This window comes from Chiroxiphia lanceolata, chromosome 19 (genome assembly GCF_009829145.1).
Source record: "Chiroxiphia lanceolata isolate bChiLan1 chromosome 19, bChiLan1.pri, whole genome shotgun sequence".
Classification (NCBI taxonomy): Eukaryota; Metazoa; Chordata; class Aves; order Passeriformes; family Pipridae; genus Chiroxiphia; species Chiroxiphia lanceolata.
Window position 1 is genome coordinate 8,413,545 of NC_045655.1, and position 21,799 is coordinate 8,435,343.

The 21,799-nt window shown below is 45.8% G+C and overlaps 1 protein-coding gene across 3 annotated transcripts in view; it reads left to right on the forward strand.

Annotated features, from left to right (window-relative positions):
• The window catches only part of RAB11FIP4 (RAB11 family interacting protein 4), a 114,469-nt gene that overhangs the window by 62,861 nt on the left and 29,809 nt on the right, over positions 1–21,799 (forward strand). The gene's annotated exons all lie outside the window — the stretch shown is intronic.

Genomic DNA, 21,799 nt, shown 5'->3' on the forward strand with positions numbered 1-21,799 from the left:
AAAATAGTCTCTGAGGCTAAATGTGAATCATCTGGAGAGCAACTAGCAAAAGTTTCTGCAAGAAAATCCTGAAAGGAGGAGGCCGAGCTCTCAGAAGCAATCATGGAAGCTGGAAGGAAATAGTCTTCCTATGAAAAACTGCCACTTACAGCAGGTGCTGCTGGGGACTCCACACCCTTCGCTGGCTCTGCCTTCTCCGGTTATGCTGAGGCTCAGTCTCATTCTTACTGGTGCAGTTTTTGGCTAAGTCTCCCTCAGGATGGGATTTTTCTCCCAGATTTTGACCATGTTTCAAGAACTGGGACTCCAGCAAGTGGAATCAGGCTTTGTTAGAACAGCCAGTCCACAGAATTTCTCCCTTTCTCCATGGTCAGGCAGTTCCCAGAAACACGGCAAGACGGTAAAACTTTTTTAAAAATGGTGATTTGCCTTTGCACCCCTTCTTCCAGTGCAGATGCTTATCCCCTCCCATCTTCCCTCAGCCATTCATTCTTCCCTCTTTGCCAGCTATAATCTGCTCCCGGGGGTTACCAGAGCTCTTTCCAATGCAACATGTTTAATCCCAAATTGAAAAGTCTTTGTGAGCCGAGGCCTCAGTGTCATGTGGTGAATGTCTGAGATGCAGGGAGGGATCAAGGTGGCTTCTTAGTTACCAGTAGTTAACACAACCTATTGTGGTTGATTTAATTGCCATTTATACGTGTCTTTGTGCCTCCTACTCGGAAGAAGCCGAGCTGGAAATGAGACGGCGCATAAAGAGCTGCGGTTTTTGCCGTGGCACCAGGCGAGGCTTCAGCTATAGTGCAGCCATAGTGAGCTCTGACAGGCATTGAGGAGCAGCCGAAGCCTTTCTGCTGGACAATGCTGGGCCACAAAAGCCCCATTAGGGCCAGCAGCCCCGGCTAGGCGGGAGTAGCTGATCCCAGATGTATCCCGAGGCTCTCCAGAGCTGCACACACCAGTTGGGAATAGGACATGCCGTCCCCAGGAGCAGGGACTGACCTGTCACAGGGCTGTGGAGCAACCCTGGAGCTCACCTCTGCTCTCCACCTGCTTTCCCTCAGGGTGTCTTTCAGCTTCTCGTTTTGTGGTGGCATTTCTAGCTGAGACGCTCTTACAACAGAGTGCCAAATTCAGCGGTGAAGCTGTTTTCTGTCAAACTGGAAATGTCCATAAAAATGCTGATTTTGACAACTTGGCTCAGGGAAAAGGAAATTATGTGTAAATTTCAGAGCATCTCACTTTGGTGCCTTTCAAGAGTAGAAAGCTTCAGTTTCGTTTTGACTGGGTTTTTAACAGGTATATTTAATCACAACATAAACATTTAAGAAACACTTAAAGAAACTGATCGACCTCAGCTTTTAAAAAAATTCTTTTAGTGCTAACTTTCACATTTTCCTTTAATTATTTTCAAGAGTATCAAAATTTCTCTTTCAGAATTCCCGTTTGCAGCCTGAGGCTGTTGAAAGACAGGGCAGGGCAGCTACCCAACAAAGCAGTCTAGGAATATATGGGAACTATATTTCATCAGAAATTGTTCTTTTCCATTCAGAAGAGGGATGACTAATGTGTGGTGCTTTTCCACTGGCTGTTAACAATGCATTTAGTTTTTCCTGACGTGTTTAGAAGAATGCCACAGGAGCCCCGAAGCATCTTCTAACAAAGGAAGGTATCACTTGGTGTTTTCACAGCGAACTGAGGCTTTTCTGGGTTACACACGTCAAAAAGAACTAGTGGGTGTAACTTCCATTACCCACCAGAAAGGAAACAGAAGGAAACAGTCTGATAAAACCGTGGTGTTTTATTAAGCACGTGTTCCCATGTAAGGCCAAGAGATTGCTGCCTGCTGAATTTATTCCAGACTTCTGGCCTGCTTTTTAAAAAACTTCAAGTGTGAGCAGATAAGGAGTTAATTTACCTTCTCAGATTTAGGCCTTCTGAAAGATTCATGGAAGTTGTGAATGGGAGAGATACATTTTTAGTCGTGCTCAGCTTATTTAATCGTAATCTCTGCCAGTCTTTGCTGTGGAGTGTGGAGCCCTTCCCTCTGGGTTCACACACCAGGCACATCCCATCCTAACTCTGGAGGAGAACTGGCTTCACTCCCTGCCCTGGCCTGGGGGACACTCCATGCCAGCCTTCCTGTGGAGCTGAGCAGACCCATCCTCTGTCTCAGCCTGCTGAGGAATCAGAAATAACATTTCTTGGAGTTTGGATCTCTCCAGGCAGGCTCCAAATGCAGAGCTGCTGAATTAAGAAGCTCTACATGCTGCTGTATTCCTAAATTTTATGGAGAGACAGATGATCATCTTTTTGGCAGAACTCTTTGTGCTTAATCTCTTGTGGGCTGAGTGATGAAGCTGGTTGAAGGCTGCACACCCCAGGGCTCAATGCAAATGCACTGCCAGGGGCAGGCAGAGGAGCAGTTTATTCTCCTTTCAAACTATGTTTCTGGGAGTACAAAGAAGTGTGAAAACTCAGATGCAAAACCAGAGTTGTCTTCCCTCACTGATTCTGTGACCTCATTGTCTCCTTTTGCTTCCCAGTCTCCCTTACAACACTACTATTTGAAGTCAGGAACTGAGGCCCTACTGGGAAGTTGTATTTAATTGGTTTACTCCAGCCACACTACATGTGGTCTTGGAGGAGGAGTTCATTTTAAGTTACTTCCACACCCATAATGGTAAGTGCAGGAGGAAAGAAGAGGATTAAAAGTATATCCTCCCTGAAAACTCTAATCTTTTAAATGTTTCGCCCTTCCCACTTTGAGCAACCCTCATCAGCAAAACTAAGGGTTCATAAATTTCCATTGTTGCAGAAATCTGAATGTTAGGAGTTCGTCTAGTTTATGATTAACTAATAGAAAAGGGCAGGAAGTGTTGTTATTATACCATTAAAAATTGAAAGATACTGAAAAAAATGTTGCCTACCCCAACTCAAGAAGTAATTTTCAGAACCGCTTGTGAGCTACAGGGAAAAAAAGAAAAAAAAAATCTGCCAGATGAGTCATACTGAGAATTTTAAAATGCTTTGATCTGACTTCCGTAATGTAAACATTTTTATTGAAAGCAACTTACCTGTAGAAGCAAAGATTAATGTTGAACAAGGAAGTTGGAGTGCATTTAGCTGTAACAGAGGAGCAATGGAAAATAGGATTCTTAAATGCCTGTTCATCTCTTCTGGTTTTGCACAGGCTTGTGTGAGCTCTGTGAACCTTTTCCATCTTAACACCTCTAAGGTATGGAATAGCCTTGAGCACAATTAACACCTTATGAAAGGGACAACAAATTCAAAAGGGTGAAAGCCCAAAATGACACCGGTTGTACTGGTTTGAGAGGTAACACAGAGGTGGTATGTTTTCAGACAGACACTTTGGCTTCTGCTGCACTCGAGACTTCTGTTTTCCTCCTATTTCTTGCTCTCTGCGACTGCAAACATCTTGTATTTTGGACTGTGAGACTTCTGGGATAGGCCTTGGCATCACAAGACCTGGCTGTCCAGGACCTGTTACCATAATGCAAAAGTTTAGTCACATGTGATGCTGCAGCAGCTGATTGTTTGAATTCACTGTGTTTCCATCAACTACAGATGATAAAATTTTGGCATAGCAGATTGTAACAGTCGCTCAGAAATAACTGATTCCACTGCAGGCTTCAATCCTGCCACTGTTTCTGTGATCTCTGAGCAGCTCAAAGCAGGGGGGTGAGACAGAAAACTCATTTATTTCAAAAAAATTAACATAGAGAGCTGGTTACAATTCCAGATAGAAAATGTTTTGTTAATAAGCAGTATTCCAGATTGATGGGAGCACTTCATGGAGGTTTACCTTTACCTGAACCAAAGAAACTGGTGCTGTTCGCAGCTCTGTGTGATGCCCGTGGCCGTGCTGAAAGGAGCATTTGATTAGGAATGCCTTGGCCAGGGCGAGATCTGGAGGCTTTGGAGTCTGCCCCGGGTGTCTTGGCAACGATACACAGTTGAGAGCCCTCATCAGCACAGACACAGCGTGTCCCAGGTCTGGCTTCACATCCCACCCGTGCGCGGCAAGAGGGAAAACTTTGCTGCTACCGAGACGGGTTTGGAGACACTGCAGCTCCCTCAGAGAACTCCACAGCCGTTCTCAGTAAGTACAGTTTTACATCAAGGGACGGTAAGTTTTCTTCCCTCAGAAGTCATCCTTTGTTTAAGCGTGGCTGCAGGTCAGGGATGTAAATCAGGCTGAAAGTTAAAATATTCAGAAGTCTGCTTTCAGTTAGTGCGAAACTGCTCTAACCAGCCATTAGTTAAGTGATGTGGGATTGAAGGAGATGAGTTTTAGAAAACGTTATAGGCTGGGAAAGCAGAGGCTGAGCCTTCCCCCTTTGTCAGCATTGTGTGTGCAGTGCTACCTACAGCAGAGCGGGGCCAGCGCTGCGGGCTCGGCAGCAATCCCTGCACGGCTGATGCAACAGGGAGCCCTTCCCACTGCTTGTGCTCCGAAGGCAGAGCCTGTGATAAAGCGGGTTTGAAGAGGAGAACTTGAGCTGTTCTGGTTTTTTCTAAGATGTCTGTTTTCTTATGCAGAAGTGGGGTATGCTGTGAGGTCTTGTTCCCTCTGAGGTTTTCCGCTTTCTGAAGTGTTTGTGTTTTGCTTTTAGTGGAGTAAAACGTGACTGTGGGATACCTGGAGAGGTATTGCAAGCCAGAGGAGAGGGTGCATTGTGGTTGTGTGGCTGGTTTAGGAAAGGGGTGTCTGGGTCCACCTCCAGCCTCTGTCACAGCCTCTCAGCGTGGCCTCAGGGAAGGAGCTGATGTGGCTGTGCACTGTTAGAGGAGCCCACACGGAGCCTTCTCTCCCTGGCATGTGACGTCCCTGCGTGGGCTGGCCTGGCGTGGGTGGGCATGACTGGCTGGTCTGGTGCTCATGGCAACCTCTCCCCGTGCCTGTGATGCAAACAGCAGCCACTGCAGGTATTGCTGCACTCCTGGGGGAGGCGTTTCAGGGCACACACAGGGGCACAGCCTGCAAAGAAGTAAATTCCTGTGAAGGACATGTTACCACCCAGAACGTGTTTCCAGGCATATTCAAACACCTGGAACATACCTGAAACACACCTGGAATGCCTTGAACATGCCTGGAACACCACTGGAACGTAACAGGAACACATCTACAACACACCTAGAACACACCTAAAACCTGCCTGGAATGCAGCTGGAACATAGGAACACAGGTACCTGGAACACAGCTGAAATGCACCTGGAACCTACCCAGGCTGGAACATGTTTCCAGGTATGTTCAAGCACATGTGGACATGGAACATGTGTGGAACTCACCTGGAACACACCTGGAACCTACCTAGACCAGAACACATTTCACTGCCCAATTCACTGTGATACTTGTTTCCTACAAGGCTGCTTTGGGATTCCTAACCCAGTTTTTCACCTAAGAGAAAAATGGGATATTTTAGTAACAGAAAGCAGCATGGATATTACTTGTTCATTCCAGGTCCCCACAAAATGTGGTGTTTGCTGTCTGATTCTCCCATTTATGTCAGCAAATGTGCTCCATGAGGAGGGTGTCGACAAGAAGGGAGCAAGTCCCCTTTGCTCCTCCCTCATAGAATATGCTTGTGTGTGTTAAATAAAGCCTCAGTGTTGGGCAGCTCCACCTTGGACTCATCTGCTGAGTATTTGGGCCTCCCTGTCTCTCTCTCCTTTGTCTTCCCCTCTTTTCTTCCTGATCCTTCCTCTATTCTCCAGTAACAGTGGCACCTAATTAGGTCATGGATTGTTTCCTACTCAGAACCTTTCAGGAGGTTTTGCAGTAGCTGTGGGGTTTGTTACTCAAGGCACTTGTTCTGCTTGCCCAGCTTTCCTGCTTTGTGCCTCTATTAACTGCTCCAATACTGAAATATTTCTTACAGGGCTGTGGCAGTAAAAACCATGTTAGTTCCATAACAAGCTGCTACTGACTGCTCGGGGAGCTCCCAAAGAAACATTTTACTCTGAGATGAATCTGCTTTTCTGCATTCCCTACTGTTTTATTAATAAGACTATTTTCAAGAGAAGAAGATTCTCACATGAAACCGCCTGCAGCTTCAGCTGCTGCTCCTCCCTGGGGCCCAAGCACGGCCTCCTACTTGTACAAGCTGTTGGGATCCACATCTGGGCAACAACACGGTGCTGCTTTCAGGGCAGGACTGGCAGAATTGGATTTTTTTGTATCTCTAACCAAAATCTGGGAAACACCAGACACACCCAATTCAATCTGCAGCCAGGAGTGTGTGACAGGGTGGGCTGGGACTAGATGCAGACCTTGCAGTGGGTATTTGTAGGAGATTCCTACCTCCTTCCCTCAAAAATACCAATTGTCTCCTGTTCTCTAATCGTACCTTTGAAACAAGCAGTTTATTATATGGTCCTAAATTACAGTTGTGAATATTCTTAATAGCTGTATAAATACCCAGACACTGGAAAAAAAAACACAGATGAAAGAAAGGCTGATAATTCAGAATGATTAAAAAGATTTCAACTTTTCTTCAGAGTTAACTGAGAGCAAAGGCTGTTGCCCCCTTACTGCACAAATTTCAATTAGGCTCACGGCAGAGCTGGTCACAGTGGCTGAATCTTTCCTGTAACAATTTGTTAAGGGAAATCTTTCCTGTTTCAATCATTGAACCTTGTTAAATTAATTTCATACAATGTTTTATAGTCATTGCCTTTCATTCATGCCCAACTAAAGCTTTTTCGTAGCAATCAGTGGCAGCAGAATTTGCACTCTGGAAATGACGGGACTGGCTTTGCCTAGGTATGTGCTGCATAAGGGACTGTCCAGAAATCTTCATTCTGTGCTCTGCTGTGTAAAAGAGGGGCAGGTGGTACTTCCAGCTTCTTCACCAAGCAAAGTATCAGTGCATGGTGGTGCCTGAGTTCTTAGCCTGAGTAAATGTTTTGTAACACTTTTCAAAGTGAAGGTCGCACATGGCTGTGGAGGGGCCCCCCTCTGCTGGCTTTTTTGCTGTGACATTTTTTTGCCATTGCTTGCTAAGTGTGGCTTAGCAAGAGTGGAGGGATGCTGGAAGATGGGAAATGGATGAGGGAGACCAGAAAGCTGCATAGAAAGTAAAAGGAGATAAATCCAAATTGAGGGGCAGTTTCTCAGGGCACTTAGGATGTCCCAGGTCTGAGCACCACTGCTGTCTCCAGAAATCTCACAAAGTAGGTTATTCAGTAAACATCATGGACTAGTAGATAACATCTCTTTTGTGGTGCATTTTTGCTCACATTTATATCCAAGGTTCGTTGAGTCACCTCTGATTTTTTTTGAGATTCACTTCTCCTTCCTTAATCAGCTCAAGCACTTAAAGCCAGTGGGTATTTGGAGTAAGTCAAGAGTTTTGAGCTCAGCCTCTCCTGCTGTCTGAAGTTGAAATGGTCCAGCCTCAGGAACTCCTTGAGATACCCTTTTTGAGCAGGACATCCTGTCAGGTTTACATGGAAATAACAACTGTCTTGATAATTTTAATTTGTTTTTGCCTTGTATCCCTGTCCAATCTGCCAACAGCACACGAGAAATCAGGGATGCAGGCTGACCTCCTGGAGGAAAAGGCATGCTGCTAGGGAAGTAGATCTCAGGTCTTTATAGAAGGAAGTGTCACGTTACCAGCTGATTAAACAGGTCTGAGAGAGCCTAAAGCATTGAGCCCGAAGCAGTAATCCAATAACTGTCCTGAGAGGAGCTGCATGGCCTTTGGGGTGTTCCCAGGTGAGTTCCTGCAGTGTCTGCAGCCTCAAAGGAGAGTCCCCTGGGTCTTGTGCATTCCTCTGGGTTTGGGGTGGAGAAACACTGTTGTTGCCTTTTCCAGAAGGGACCGAGGGGAGAACTGGCCACAGCTCAGAGCCTGCTCAGGTCACTAAAAGGCTCTCACTGGGGTACCTTTGGCTCCAGCAGCTCAGGCAGCCTGAGGAGCCCAGCAAACTGCAGCTGGGTGGTGAGCTGGTGTTCACAGCTCACACGGGGCAGTGGAGCCAAGTGCCAGGAGGGCCCTTGTGCTGCAGCCCCCATGAAGGATGTGTCTCTCCTCACCTGCAGCCCCTGTCTCCTGGGTGCCCGTTCCTATGTGGTGCTGCTGTGTGGAAAGGGTCTCCTGGAGGGGCTGTGCCACATCCCTGTGATTGCCTTGAGTATGTTGGGTTTTTAGAGTGGCATTAAATGTCTGTGTTCAGGCAGCTGAAGCCATTCAGTCCTGCTGGACACCAGGTGGGAGTGACTGATGACTGATCCATCCTTGGGCTGTCAGTGCTGCCTCTGCCTGCCTGGGGCTGTGCCACCAGGAAGGAAACAGGGAGCAGACACCCCACATCAGGGATAATTGACAGCAGGGACCCTATACGGACGCTGCAATTATTTCCTTCATTTTCCTTTTGTCTAATTGTAAGATGTGTGATTGCCGTGGAGGGGACCACCTACTGTTTTACTGTGATTTGAGAAAGCCTTTGAACTCGTTTCTTTTGTGCTCTGGTCACCCAAATGTAAAACAGAAGCAATTAAAACATGGGAGAATTGAAAAGGTCTGGAAGATGGACATGAAAGGCTGGTCTGAGCATCCTTGGGGCCAGCTCTGCAAGGGGGGTGGAGGAGAGGGAGGACAGGTTTATCTTTGGAGTGAAGGACACTTTTCCCCTGAGACTTACATGAGGTCTTACACCAGACTTGCAGCTTCCATGCTGTTTCCAGGCAGAGCAGTTGTGTCTGCAGGACAGGTACAAATGCCAACTCTTCCAGCAGAGCTGACACTCAGCCACGGATTGGAAGCGTTTGCTCTGTGTCTGTGGCTACTCATCAGTGCATGAAAATGCCCAAATGAAAAAAGGGCATTTGTTCTCTATGAGCCTGGAGGACAGAAGTTATTCCTGGCAAGGAGGAGCTGCTGGCATTCAGAAAGTTGTAGGAGCAAAGTGGTCTGGTAGGACACACTTTCTGTTCCCCTTTAAGCTTGGTGGCCGAAGGGCACCAGAAGTTTCCAGCGTCATCTCCCAGCCTTGGAGGGACATTCAGCCTCCCTGGAGGAGCTCACATGGTCAGCACTATCCCCAGGCAGGGCACAGGGTGATTAAACCAACAGAGATGCTCAAGAAATGTAGTTGGGACTCAGCATGAGTGAATGAGGGGTTTGAGGGCTAAGGTAAAAACTGTCTTTAAGGAAAGGAAGGTTTGCTACTGATGTCAGTAGCTTTTAGACCAGGCTTGGGCAGGAGTACTGGTGCTCACTGGGTCACTGTGGGTGTGTCTGGTGGCCAGCTTGTTTTAGCATATTTGAATATCAAAAAAGTCATCACTTTTCTCAGGAACAGCAGCTGAAATACTGGTTTCAGCTGGGGAGCTCTGTGATGTACTTTGTTCAGGCCTTGGGGAGACTTCCAGCTTTGATGTTGACTGTGATTTAATGATAAAATGGCAATATCCCTTTGGAAGGAAAGACAATTGGTGCAGTCAGCCACCCTCACAAATAACTTCTGTGCTGGGATTCAGAGTGCTGCTCTCACTCCAGGTCACTGCCCAGGGCTTGGTCGTTTGTCTGAGCACCAGTGAACAAAAGCACAGGTGTAGGAGGGAACACATCCTCTCTGCCACAGCAGAAAATGAATCATGTGAAATCCTCTCACCCCAGAGCTGCCCATTGCTCAGGGAGGAGGGAAAGAGTGAAGCCCTGCAGCACCAGACAGCACCTCCCAAAGGCCAGTTACTGAGCAAAGATTCTCCTGGGTGATTTTGGGAGATCACTCCCAGTCTCTTTATCCACAGAACAGCAGCACTGCAGGTGAGCAGCACAGAGCCACCTGTGCAGGCTCCCTCTGCAATAACCCCAGGTGTCCCCATGTCCTTTCTGGTGCTCTCTGTATAAAAATGGGCTCCTATTGGAATAAACTCATGGTATGTAGAAACTGTTGCATTGATCCCAGAAGAAACCACAAACCCCAGACATGACACTCTGACTGCTTCCAGCTAAACACACACACAGTAGGTCCGTTTTACGTCAGCTGGCATTTATCAAACCTGTCACAGTTTATGTTTGCCACAGTGTTCTTTTGGGAACCATTAAGATTGGATGTGTAACCTGGGGAAAAGGCCACGGGACTCAGATTCAAAATATTTGCATTGCTTGCAGCCAAGTTTCACAGCATGGCAAGGGCGTTTCACTGCGTTGGGCTGTTGGAGGTGTTGGTGTAGGGAATTAGGTGTGGGAATTAAAGACATGGCAAAGACAGAAGGTCACTGGGACCCCCTGCACATGTTGATCTGTGCTCCTGAGTCTTAGATTGCTTACAGCCACCCCTTCCCTCCTCACTGTTGCCTGGTTTTTATTATGAAAAATAACAATGAAAGATTTGACTTTATATTAAAGACATTTGCATTTGTGATGTTTACAGTACAGAGCCAGGTCCTCCTACTTAACTGTATCATGACTTAATGCAGTCATTTCAGTAGCAAAGCCTGATTCTGAGTTGATTTACACTGGAGTAATTCCAGGTTAACTAAGATATAACCATGGAGCAATCACAGTTATAAAAATATTGTTGAGTGCTGGGAGAGAAATAAGGGAAAGTGGAAGGACAGGCCCCCCTGGCAGGTAGTCAGACCAGTGTGAGTGTTTAGAGACCTTACTCTGAAACAGGAATATGGGGCTGAAAGAACTGGTGATTGTGTATCTGCACACTCAGCCTCTCAACTGGAGTATTGTGGGTTTGTGTCAAAGCGGGAAGTTTGACAGAAAGTGCTGATTAAGACCAGGCTACTATCCCAGAGCAGACTAAAAATATGTTGCATTTGTCATTGTGAACATTTGCACTTATTAATAGACAATACTAAAAAAACCCTCCGATTCCATCTGTTGCAGTTTCTGATTCAGGCACTGTATGTTCAGGGGACTTGGCAGGTTTTTAAAAATCTCTGCCTTGGGAAAGATTTTTTTGCTGATTTTTAAAATGATGACAGCGTTTTCCTGAAAGTTGTTAAAAACACTTCACTTGTTCAGGTCAGTAAATCAGGACCAAATGCTCACTGTAACACCCCTGTATTGAGCAGTGGCTGAGGAGTACTGAGATCAGAACTGGACGTGAGTGATGAATCCAGCCTCACATCGGCACGGTCAGGAATTTAGCCTCCCCTTATCAGTACATCAAGGACTTGAATAAAACAGAGAGATCGTGCATGAGGTGAATGATTAATAAAGGTAATTTTGGATAAGACAGGGAATACAAGATTTATGTGCTGGGGAAATCTATAAGAAAAAAGGCCCTTAAATTTTTCAGCCTGATCACAGGACATCGCTGTTGTGAGACGTGAATCTAAAAGGCAGTGTGTGCCTCTGGTTCTTAAATAATTATCTTCACAGGAGTGCTAGCTCGGTGTGGAATGGAGGGGGCTGTAAACTGCAGCCCTGCAGTGTGTCACAGAGCCAGAGGGAATCTCTGCATGTGACCCTTCCAGCCCCTTGCAGGGGAGGGACAGGACACTGCCACTGTGGCTCTGAGGAGCCTGTGGTGGTATTAAAGCTGTGTTGTTCCAGGCAGGGAATGTGTTGGAGGGTGAGCATCTCCTGTCAGTAGTTCCCATGCTGGTGACTGGTTTGTGCTGGTGACTGACAGCTGTGATAATGAGGTTATTGTGAGGAGGCAATCAGTGCACAGAAATGTTTTTATGTCTTATGGTCTGGGATCTTGGGCTTTTTTGTGTCCCGAGAGGCTCTGTCTCTAGTTGGCTGGGCCAGAGCAAAGGGCAGAACATCAAATGACTGTACAAGAAAAATCCCTGTTGCTTTCTCATCTGCATTAGGTGGTTGGTTTGTCATAGCCCTTGTGGAGTTGTTTCCTGTAGTGTCAAGACAAGAGTTTTCTAAACGTTTTTATGTTCCTTTGAAGTGAAAACACCTGGGGAGCAAAGTGAGTCCATTAGTTCCTATGGACAACTGGGGGTTTGTAGATGCTCCATTTTTAGGTGAATCCCCTTTGCTGCCCACTCTCTCGATGTTCCCTGAACTCTGTAGACTGAACTCCAGGTTTTCATGCTGGTTAATCTCAGTTCAGTGCTTTGCCCCTGGGAGCCTTGAATCTGGATCTTGGCTTATATCAGAACAGAATCCTGGGAGAGGGATCTGACAACTGGGCAAGGGTGGCATGGGGGAAGCAGGCATAATTCTGGTTGCAAGGTTTGATAAAAAAGCTTTCTGCATGTATCTTTTTCTCTCTGTTTTTGTCTCACTGGAGATTTGGAAGGTGGTTTTCCAGAGCACCACTTTCATCATGCAAAAATCTTGTTTTCTTTCTCTCTTCCCACTGACCTTCTCCTTATTATTCATCTGTGAGTTGCAAAAAAAAAAAAAAAAAAACCAAACCAGAAATGGCTGTCAGCTCCTGTCTCTCAGGGACAAGATTAAAATCCACCAAAATGAAATGTCATGGAAAGCACTGAGTTGTCATTCTCTGATGCCACAGAAAATTGACTTGCTGTCTCTCCCTGCTGCAGTGCAGAGCTGATGGAAGTACCTGACTTGCTAGATTTCAGTATGAATGGGGATGGGTGATGAATAGGAACCACAAATCACAAAGCTAAAAGAATGTGCTAGGGATGGTCCAGGTTGGAAATTGGATCGTTTTGATGTCTGTACGGAGTCGTTAAGGATAGAATTCATGTTTCAGATGATAAGACTGCCCATGTGTGACTTTTAAATGACAATCTGTATGTTTCTTAGTGAGATTGGACTTCCCTCTGTAATATCCAACCATGGCTCTGAAATGCTTTGTAGGCATTACTTGTAGAAAGTAGTGAGGATTTTCCATCCATATGTTAATATTTTAGTGGTTGCTATTTTTTTTTTTTAGCCATATCCCAGAATGAGAATCGTGTTTCTGGATAGAACTGATGATTGAGCCCATTCCTGACATTCTGCATGATCCAAGATCCTAAACTCAAAAGTAATCCTGAACCAGGCATATACAAATGTGCAGCAGCTGCAACTCAGACTGAAATGATTTTATTAATATTAGTTACTGAAAGGTGCTTAGCCTGACAAGGCAGCTCCTCTGCTCACAAATGGAGTAGTGACTCTTGGTCAGAAGGAAGTGGAAACATCTGGTTCCTCATTTGGTGGAGCAAAGAGCCAGGAGTCTGCCAAAAAGTGAAAGATCAGGGACGCAGCAGCTGAGTGAACTGCAGAGTCACAGGAACCAGACCAGTTCACGTCTCTCTTGTATCCATGGAGACCCAGGGACTGCAGGGGCTGGGATGCTGGGGTCTGTCACACTGTGCTGTCACCAGGTGACAGGGGAGGATGGAGCTCAGCTGGCAGGGAGGACCCTGCAGTGCTCAGTGCTGGCACTGCCAGATCCCTGTGAGAAAGCAGAGCCCAGGCAGAGCTGCACCTTAACCTGGTGGAAATGGTCACACACTGCAAACAGTTCACTTTGCAACCTGCTCATCCTTCTGTCAACCAGCTCCCCACTCAGCCTGCATGGAGAGACCACAGCTGGCAGTGCCAGGGGCTGAGTCAAGGCCACCTTGTTCCCTGGGGGTGTTTTCCCTGGTGACAGCCAGTTCCTGGTGTTGGTGGCACTGGGCTGGAGGACCAGCGCTGCTTAAGGAGTCCCATTACTAGGTATGTGCTACAGGAAGATGGCACTGGATTGATAAGACAGAAAAGGTGAATGACCTTAGCTGCAATTTTCCAAGCAAATAAAACTTTGATCTGCAATGTAATTTAAATGATATAAATCATACACAGTCTGGGGCCTGAGATGTATCCGGGTTCTCAACTAAAAAGCATTTCCCATGGCATGGTTTGGTGTCTTTCAGGAATAGCAAATGAAAAAGGTTTTCTTTAAACTTCTATATCACTCCTCTCCCCAGGTTTTGTTGTCTTTCCTTACTGTACACACCTGCCTCATCTATCTCTAGAAACTGGGGCTGGAGACAGGAGTTTGTGTTGGGCAGACCTGTGCGCTGTGCATTTTGACAGAGGAGTTTTCTTTTGAGGTAGGAAAGTGTCCATTTTAGGATAGAAGAGGGAGGATCAAACATATCCTGGAAGCTGATCCATCATCATATATCACATGGTCATGTTATCAGTCTAAACACTGTCCTGGATTTGCACATCTCCCTAAGCACAAATGTGCTTTGGGTACAGTGGGCTCATTGTCCAAATAAAAATTGAAGGGAGGTCTGGAGTGATTTCTTGTCATATAGATGTGGCTGCTAAAAGCAAATTTTCCCAGCAAGAAAGTGCAGATTGTTTCTGTTATTGATTGCCACGGTCTCTGCTTCATTGGGACCACATGGCCCACGTTGTTTTTGTAGCTGTCCTTTATTAAAACTGACAAAGAAGTATCAGCGTTTGAAAAGATGAGTCTTGAGAGTCCCCTGGGCGGCGTTTTCATGCTGTAAAGTGATACTGGCACATTTGATCCACAGATGCTTTTAACGCAGTGATAAAACAAAAGCTTCCCTTCCCAGGGTGGTCTTCTACACTACAAAGCTTTCTGGGTTTTTTTCTGTGCTTAATGGGCCAGACCCCAAGAAGTGGAGAGAACCTGCAGTTCTCCCCACCTTAAACTGTGCTCTCAGGATTTGGTCCTGTGTTGTAAAGGCAGAGAAGGTTCCTATGTGTATAGTTTTTTAAGGTATACTTTGCTGCTTCATCAAAGGCTCTAATAATGTGTTTTACATTCACATGGGTTATCTGTGTTGGTTTTCAGTATTCCAGAGACTGGTGGTTGGAAAGCTTTCATCCTTTCTGGTGACCAGCATTCACAGTCCCTAATCCTCCCCTGTGCTTATGCCTGACTTTGTAAGAAGCCAGTCAGAGCTCTGTTTGAACACACAAACCAGAAGATTTTTGTTTTGGCATTATATTTGAAGATACCTAAAAAAATTTAGATCTGAGACATTTTAGACTAGGACCTATCATGAGTGGAAATGTGTGACCTCAATCTGTCTGTGCAACAGCTCCTGATCTGTAAAATGGGAATACCATCTTCCCTCATTTTGAAGAGACTATGAAGATAAATTAATCGTTGCAGAGCACTCAGATGTCAGAGTGATGAACACCACAGAAAAGCTTGGGGGGAAATAAATAGTTCTGTCTGCAGAGCAGGCTGTTAGTAGTAGCCATAAATAAGACATGAAGCTGCACTTTGATCAAGAGACTAAAGCAGATATTGAATAGTGGCTGATAAACTGAGCACCATCCAGCCTGTGTCCTGGACACATCCAGACCAGTGGGAAGTAGCATGTGATTGTGTGATTAAAGAGATGTGTTAATGCAAACAAGCCATAGGGCCAAAATGTTGCACCCGTGAGCTCAGTACAGCCTTTCCCTTGCTTTAGGATGTTCTGTTCTGCAGCCTTGCTCTTAGCATGTGTCATGAGAGAAATATTAACCACTGGTCAGCATGAATTATTCTTGTCCTGGACAGCTGATTCTTTTTCTTTTCCTTTCCTCTGCTAACAGGGTGTGGTATATGGGTAGAGGCTAAAAGCTTAAAAACGTCATGAAAGTATTCTCAGAGCTGAAACTACCAAAAGGTGTGTTCTCCAGGCAGCAGCCTGTCTTCTACACACCATACAAAGCAGAATCTAGTAGAATCCAACACATGTGTCAGAGGGGCTGTCAGAACCCCCAGCTCCATCCACAGCTCCAGGCTCACCTGAGTCCTGGCCAGTTGCTTGCTCAGGTAGGGCAGTAATTCCTGGAGCCATGGAGGAGCAGAGTCAATTTGCCAGAGAAGAGACAGCTGAGTAAATGTGATTCCATCTTTCTGCTTGGCTCCCCCTTGGTTTAAGCTCTGGGGTGGCTCAGGGATGCTCACACTTTCCTTGCCATCTTCTGTGCTCTTACCTGCACAGTGAACGTGTCCGTGCCCTCAGTCTGCAGAGCCCTCCCAGCCCATTTCTAAGGGACAGGCTGCGTATTTTTCGCTTGAAATTGCTCACACAGCCTATTGTTTTATTTTATTCCTTATTATTGGGCATTTTAACAAAGGCTAAACAGAGCAGATTTTGTGTCTGGCATATTTTTGTAATGCTTTTGGCAAAGGTGCTTTAATCGTGGATTCACAGCTACCATTATGAAGCACCTTCAGGGCTTGATACAAAAAATGCCAATGGTACAGTTGCGGTGATGAACAAAAAATAAACTGCTTTTCAGAGGGGAAGGCATATCCTGTTCCATTATCTGGCCTTTGGACTCACAGTTCTTGACTACTTGTCCCTTGTGAGGGGTTTTGGAGAGGAACACAGAAAATCTCTCCAAACGCAGCCTCATTAAGCAACTAAAGTGTAACCTACGGATGGCAAAAAGGTTACAAGTAGCTCCTCTCTAGAGAGAGCAGTGGGTAAGGCCCCCAAAATGTCTTTGTGCTGTAATTGGGTGTCACAGTGTCAGGTCCAGCTTCATTAGAGGCCCAAGGAATTGATGCTAATGGGCCCTCAGCCAGCCCCATCCTGCCTTTGGTGCTCTCGTCTTGCACAGAGACCTTCTCCTGTGAGCCCTGTTTGACCCGAGCTGTTTGATGTGCCTGGCTGCCTGCCCTGCTCCTGAGGGGAGGACACAAGCAGGAGCTCTGCTGTCACTGATGTTAAAGGTTGTGGGGAGAGCAGACCCCCCTGGTCTACCCCATGGTGTGGAGTCTGAAGAGCTGCTTCCTTACTTACTAAAATAAGACTCTCTGCAGACACTTGGGGTCTTGTTTTTTTGGGAGTGGGAGCAGGGGTTGAGCTGAGCCTGCTTCACTCAAAGCAACGTTCCTGTGCAGCTGTAGTTTGGAGCTGACCTCCTCACCCCATCCAGGGGTGAAGGGATGGGGAGGGCAGGGAGGAAACTGCAGAAAGTTCTGGATAGGCTCTGTTGGCTCTAAGTGCAGCCTGCCTCTTCCCCTTCTACAGTCTTCATCTCACCAGCTTCACACTTCTCCTGTGTTCATCCTAACTCAGCCTTCTCCCAGCCTCCCCTTCAAGCAAGTCATGGGAACAAATTGTAGTCTGGAGTGAGCTCATTCTGCATTCCCTCTGTCCCCTTTTCCCTACCTCAAAGTCTGTCTTTGCCTATCCTAATTGTAAGGTCTTTGGGGCAGGGACTGTACACTCCCTGTGTTTCTGCAGAAACTTCTTAGCTTAATTAGGGATCATTCTTGGTTTGTTCTGTCATAATAAAAGGGATTCATAATAATACTGCAGTAATTCACACCAGTCTTGCTGCATTTCCTTCAAAGGAAGCACTCCAAAATAAGATGAGAGTAGATGAGATGAAGATCAGGCCAGCTGTAATTACAAGTCTGCAATATCTCATTTTGAAGCAGAGCAGTTACATGCAGTAGTAACTTGGCTGGCTCTTATTGTAGGGGAAATACCCTATACAAAAGGTATTTTTACATATGTCTCTGCAAAATAGCCACCAATATTCATCAGAGAGAGCACGATTAAAGGCTCTTGAAGCATGATTGGAGTTGCCAGTTTCCATGAGATAATTAAGATGCAGGTTTGGTATATACATTCCAGTGATCTCATTATCTTCATTATTAATTAGTCTCTGTTCTTCACATTTCAGCTCCAGTTTCTTGTCATTAGGATGACTCGCCTGTGAGTGATGAGTTAGTGAGATTCAGAGGAAGCATTCTGCCCCTGGAACAGTAGAGGAGGTGCCAGCCTTTGTTCAGAATTGCTCCAGAGAAATTGTGGTGCTTTGCACCAGATCAGCAGGTTGTCCTGCCATAAACCCTTTCAGCAACACACCCTGCCCAGGGTTTCCTGGCCAGGAGCCTCTGGTTTCAGCAGGGACTCTGGGTGCTACTGGAAATCATCAGATCGTGGGATCATAGGATGGTTTGGGTTGGAAGGGACCTTAAACATCATCTCATTCCAACCCCCTGCCATGCCTCTCCCCCTTCATAGGGAAGGAGTCAGCAGTGATTGTGACTTAGGCAGTTGTGTATTCAGCAGTCTTCCTCTTAAGCACCCAAATACGAATATTTTTCCCAAATTTCCTCTGGCATGCTTCTGCATAGCATTATCTGTGGGATCTGGCAGTACCAAGGGTCCTTCTGCCAGTGTAACCATCTCTTTTCTTTCCTGAGGTAATGAGGATAAAAGTTTACTCTCTGTTAACAGGTAATTGTCAGCAAACCCCACCTCAAATCCTGGACAGGAATCAAGAGTGCACAGAGTATTTCAAACACCTCTTGGTAGAAGTAGGCATATGGCAGGTGGGATTTAGGGAAAAACAAGATGAATTAAGGTGGAAACCGGGTGTGAAGGAACGCCCTGCCGTTTTCAGGGGCCAGCTATTAAGGCACTGGATGAGCACATCTGCCACCGTAGGGCTTTCCTTTGAAAAGCAGCAATTCTGCTGCTGATGGAGTCACAGAATACCCAAATAACCACGCTCAAGAGGGTCTCCATGTGCAGATCCTATTCATGCAAACTACGCATGAAGCCTGGAGCGAATTTCAGTGTCTGTGGTCATCTGAGCAATTGCTAACCTGCACAAATCCCTCAGCTGCCTGAAATCATGACAAGAGAGTAGGCTCCAGCCTCAGTTGGGAAAAATGTTATCACGCAACATCTCCTCCTGTGGCGCTGACTCAGGGGAGTTGCAGCTGCCAGTGGTACCAGGCTGCTGCCCTGGGCAGACCTGCACCCCCTCTGCTCCTGGGCACGAAGCACTTGAAGGCCTGTGTCACTCCCAAAATTAGTCCTCGTCCCTCCAAGAGAAGCCAGTGATGGCCACCTGCCCTCCCTCAGGCGTGACAGCGTGCTCAGTATTTCCCTTTGTAGGAAACGAATCGTAAGTCATATCAAACAGAAAATTGTCACTTCACCATGAAATATGTAAAAATAAGGTGTGTGTCTCAATGGAGATCAAAGACAGTTTATAACAATCTCCACTTAATCAGGCTTAGCTTTAATGAGGTGAGAAATGGACCTGTATTATAGCTGGGGTTATTACTAAATAAAGATTTTATACAGTCATTGTTTAATAAGCAGTGATTGTCTAAACCATGTAGGTTTTCTAGGACCTTTATGAGAAACACTTTTCTCAGTGAGAGATTTGTACCTTCTCAGTTATTACTGTGTAATAAATGGCAAAGCCCTGGGTAGCAAAGTGAGCAGTACATTCAGCTGGTGTACCACACAGTTGTGCTTATGTTCTTAACATCTCTATTATAATATTCATTTTAACTGTTGCTGCTTTATCTGTTTAATGCTTATTTTACGTTTTGCTCATCACAAGCTATTGGAAGTCGAGCTGTGTTGGTTAATGGTTCTGTAAGTGTCAGGAACCATTTCACAATATCTGTAATACTGCCTTAATCCCTGTAACAATACAAACACTTCTGACTTGCATCTTCCAGGAAACCATTACAAAATGTACTGTGCAGGTAATTATTTCATTTAAGGTTGTTGTTTATTCTGCAGTGAACCCCTGACATACAACTGTCTCTTTCAAATTGAACACTGAAAGGAAAAGCAGATTTTAGAAGTGCCCTATTTAATAAGCAGTGCGGTTTTCTGTCCCTAGATCTGTCTTGCAGAAAAGTGCTTTCCCGTTCATTTAGATTAATGAACAGAAGGATGTCTGGGAGGTGGTTTTGATCACTGTTACATCGTTCATTATCAGCTTATCAGCTTCCCAGGAGAGCTCCCAAACAGGAAGGGTCTGGAGCCCCACAGCCACCGCAGGGAGCCTGGGGTCTGGTGGGTCCTGTGTGTGCAGGGACCCACCCTGAGCTGAGCCCTGCTGGGTCCCAGTGACCTCCCTGGACACGTGGGGACAGAGCCTGTGCTGGCTGAAGCTGCACTTCGCTTTCATCTGTTGCTGTTACACCAAACCTAAGGCATCCCCCACCCTTCCAACGCTTCCCTGCTCAGCAGAGAGGGAATTCTTTTCTTTTTCCTTCAGTGAACTGCGTAAAGGGTCAAGTTCAGTGATTGCTTTAAGCGTTGCATGTGAGAATCGAGGCTAATGAATTTCTTTCTCTTCTTTCACTTTTTGAACTGCAATATTTCACACTTAAGAGTCACTGGCTGTGAGGAAAACAAGGGAAGGCTCAGGCAGTACCTGGGACATGAGATGTTAAGCTGGTAGATGGGTTTGTCTGGTGGACTTGTGTCTGCCTGCTTTGGTCTGTTTGTGAGAATTTCCTTATCCTCTGCTTCAAGTAACTCTTGGACCTCTCTGGAAAATGCCCTGTCTTTGAGCACAGCGAAGTCCAAAAGATTTGAGGACACAAGTATAAAGTACTTCAGTGATCTTTCAATGATTTACATTTACAGCATCTCTGTAACTCTACACATGAGCACTGTTAACTAAAGTACAACCTGAAGAGCTTTGCCTCTTTTGAAACACCTGTAGGTAACTTTAAAAATAGATTTTGGAATATGGCCGGGTAGCGACTGGGAATTCTTCCCTTTTCCAAGTCTTTCAGTACCTTAAGGTTGGGAGGGAGGTGCTTGTCTGCACGTGTGATACAGCAGTGAAAACTGTCACAGTCAGTGAGGGCAGGGTTAGGCCCCTGGACAGGAGTTCTGTGGAAATAATACCCCCTTCTGCCTCAGTCCTCTGCTGCAAAGCCACAGAAACAGATTTTCTTTATTTATTTTTTTCTTCATTGGCACAGACAGCACAGCAAACACAGTTCTTTCGAGGTGTTGCGAAAAAGGAAGTTACACAACTTCTAAGTGAAGTGAGTATAAAATAGTGAAGTCAGTGTGACTGTTCTCAGCCTTTCTGTTTTGCTTCTCTTTATCTTGTAACTAAAGGGATTAAAATCAAGGACAAAACAGACATCACTTCCTAACAGGATCTGTTTTGCTTTGCAGCACACTGAGGGTGCTTTAGCCTGGCACCACCACAACGGGAAGGCCATAGATATGTTTTATCATCACTCTGTTGTAGGATTGAGGGAACACCAGGCAGGTGAAGTGATCCCCAGTGAACTCTGATGTCCCCAGAGACTGTCCCTGCCTGGGGACCTGACAGCCATGTCTGCCAGGGCAGGCCCCTCTCTTACTGGGCATCAGAAAACCAAAACTGGTTCTTAAAAATTCCTCTGTTGGTGTTTCAGACGTGTTCCTGCAGACTCACCACCTGCAGGAAAGTTGTCCATGACCCCGGGGTGGGGAGGCTGGTGGGTGCAGTGCCTGGAGTGAGGCAATGCTTTACCTGCCCTCCCTAACCCAGATCTGCTCTGTGATTTTCTCACTGCAACCTCCTCCCCACAGAGAACAGGTCTCTGCCCACCATAGGCTTGAGCACTGATATAGGTATATAAAGATATAGACATATACATATATATACACACATAGAATCATAGAATGGTTTGGGTTGGACAGGACCTTAAAGATCATCTCCTTACAATCCCCGTGCCATGGGCAGGGACACCTTCCACTGAACCAGGTTGCTTAGAGCCCTGTCCAGCCTGGCCTTGAACACTTCCAGGGATGGGGCAGCCACAGCTTTTCTGGGCGACTTGTGTCATGTACACACACATAATTATATAAAACCATAGAAATTACATATAAATATATAATTAATATATATTTTATAAACACAGTTGCATATAAACATTATATGTAATATATATATGTGTGTATATATAAAAATGTAAATTATATAATTTATACAGAATTACTAAGGTTTTAAGCCGCACTTCATTTCTCAGGAATCCCAAGCAGCTTTCCCCTCTCACTAGTAGTCACGGCTGATTTTAATTACGAATAATTCTAAGCGACATCGAATTATTTTTGAGCAAAACCGGAGTGCAGCTA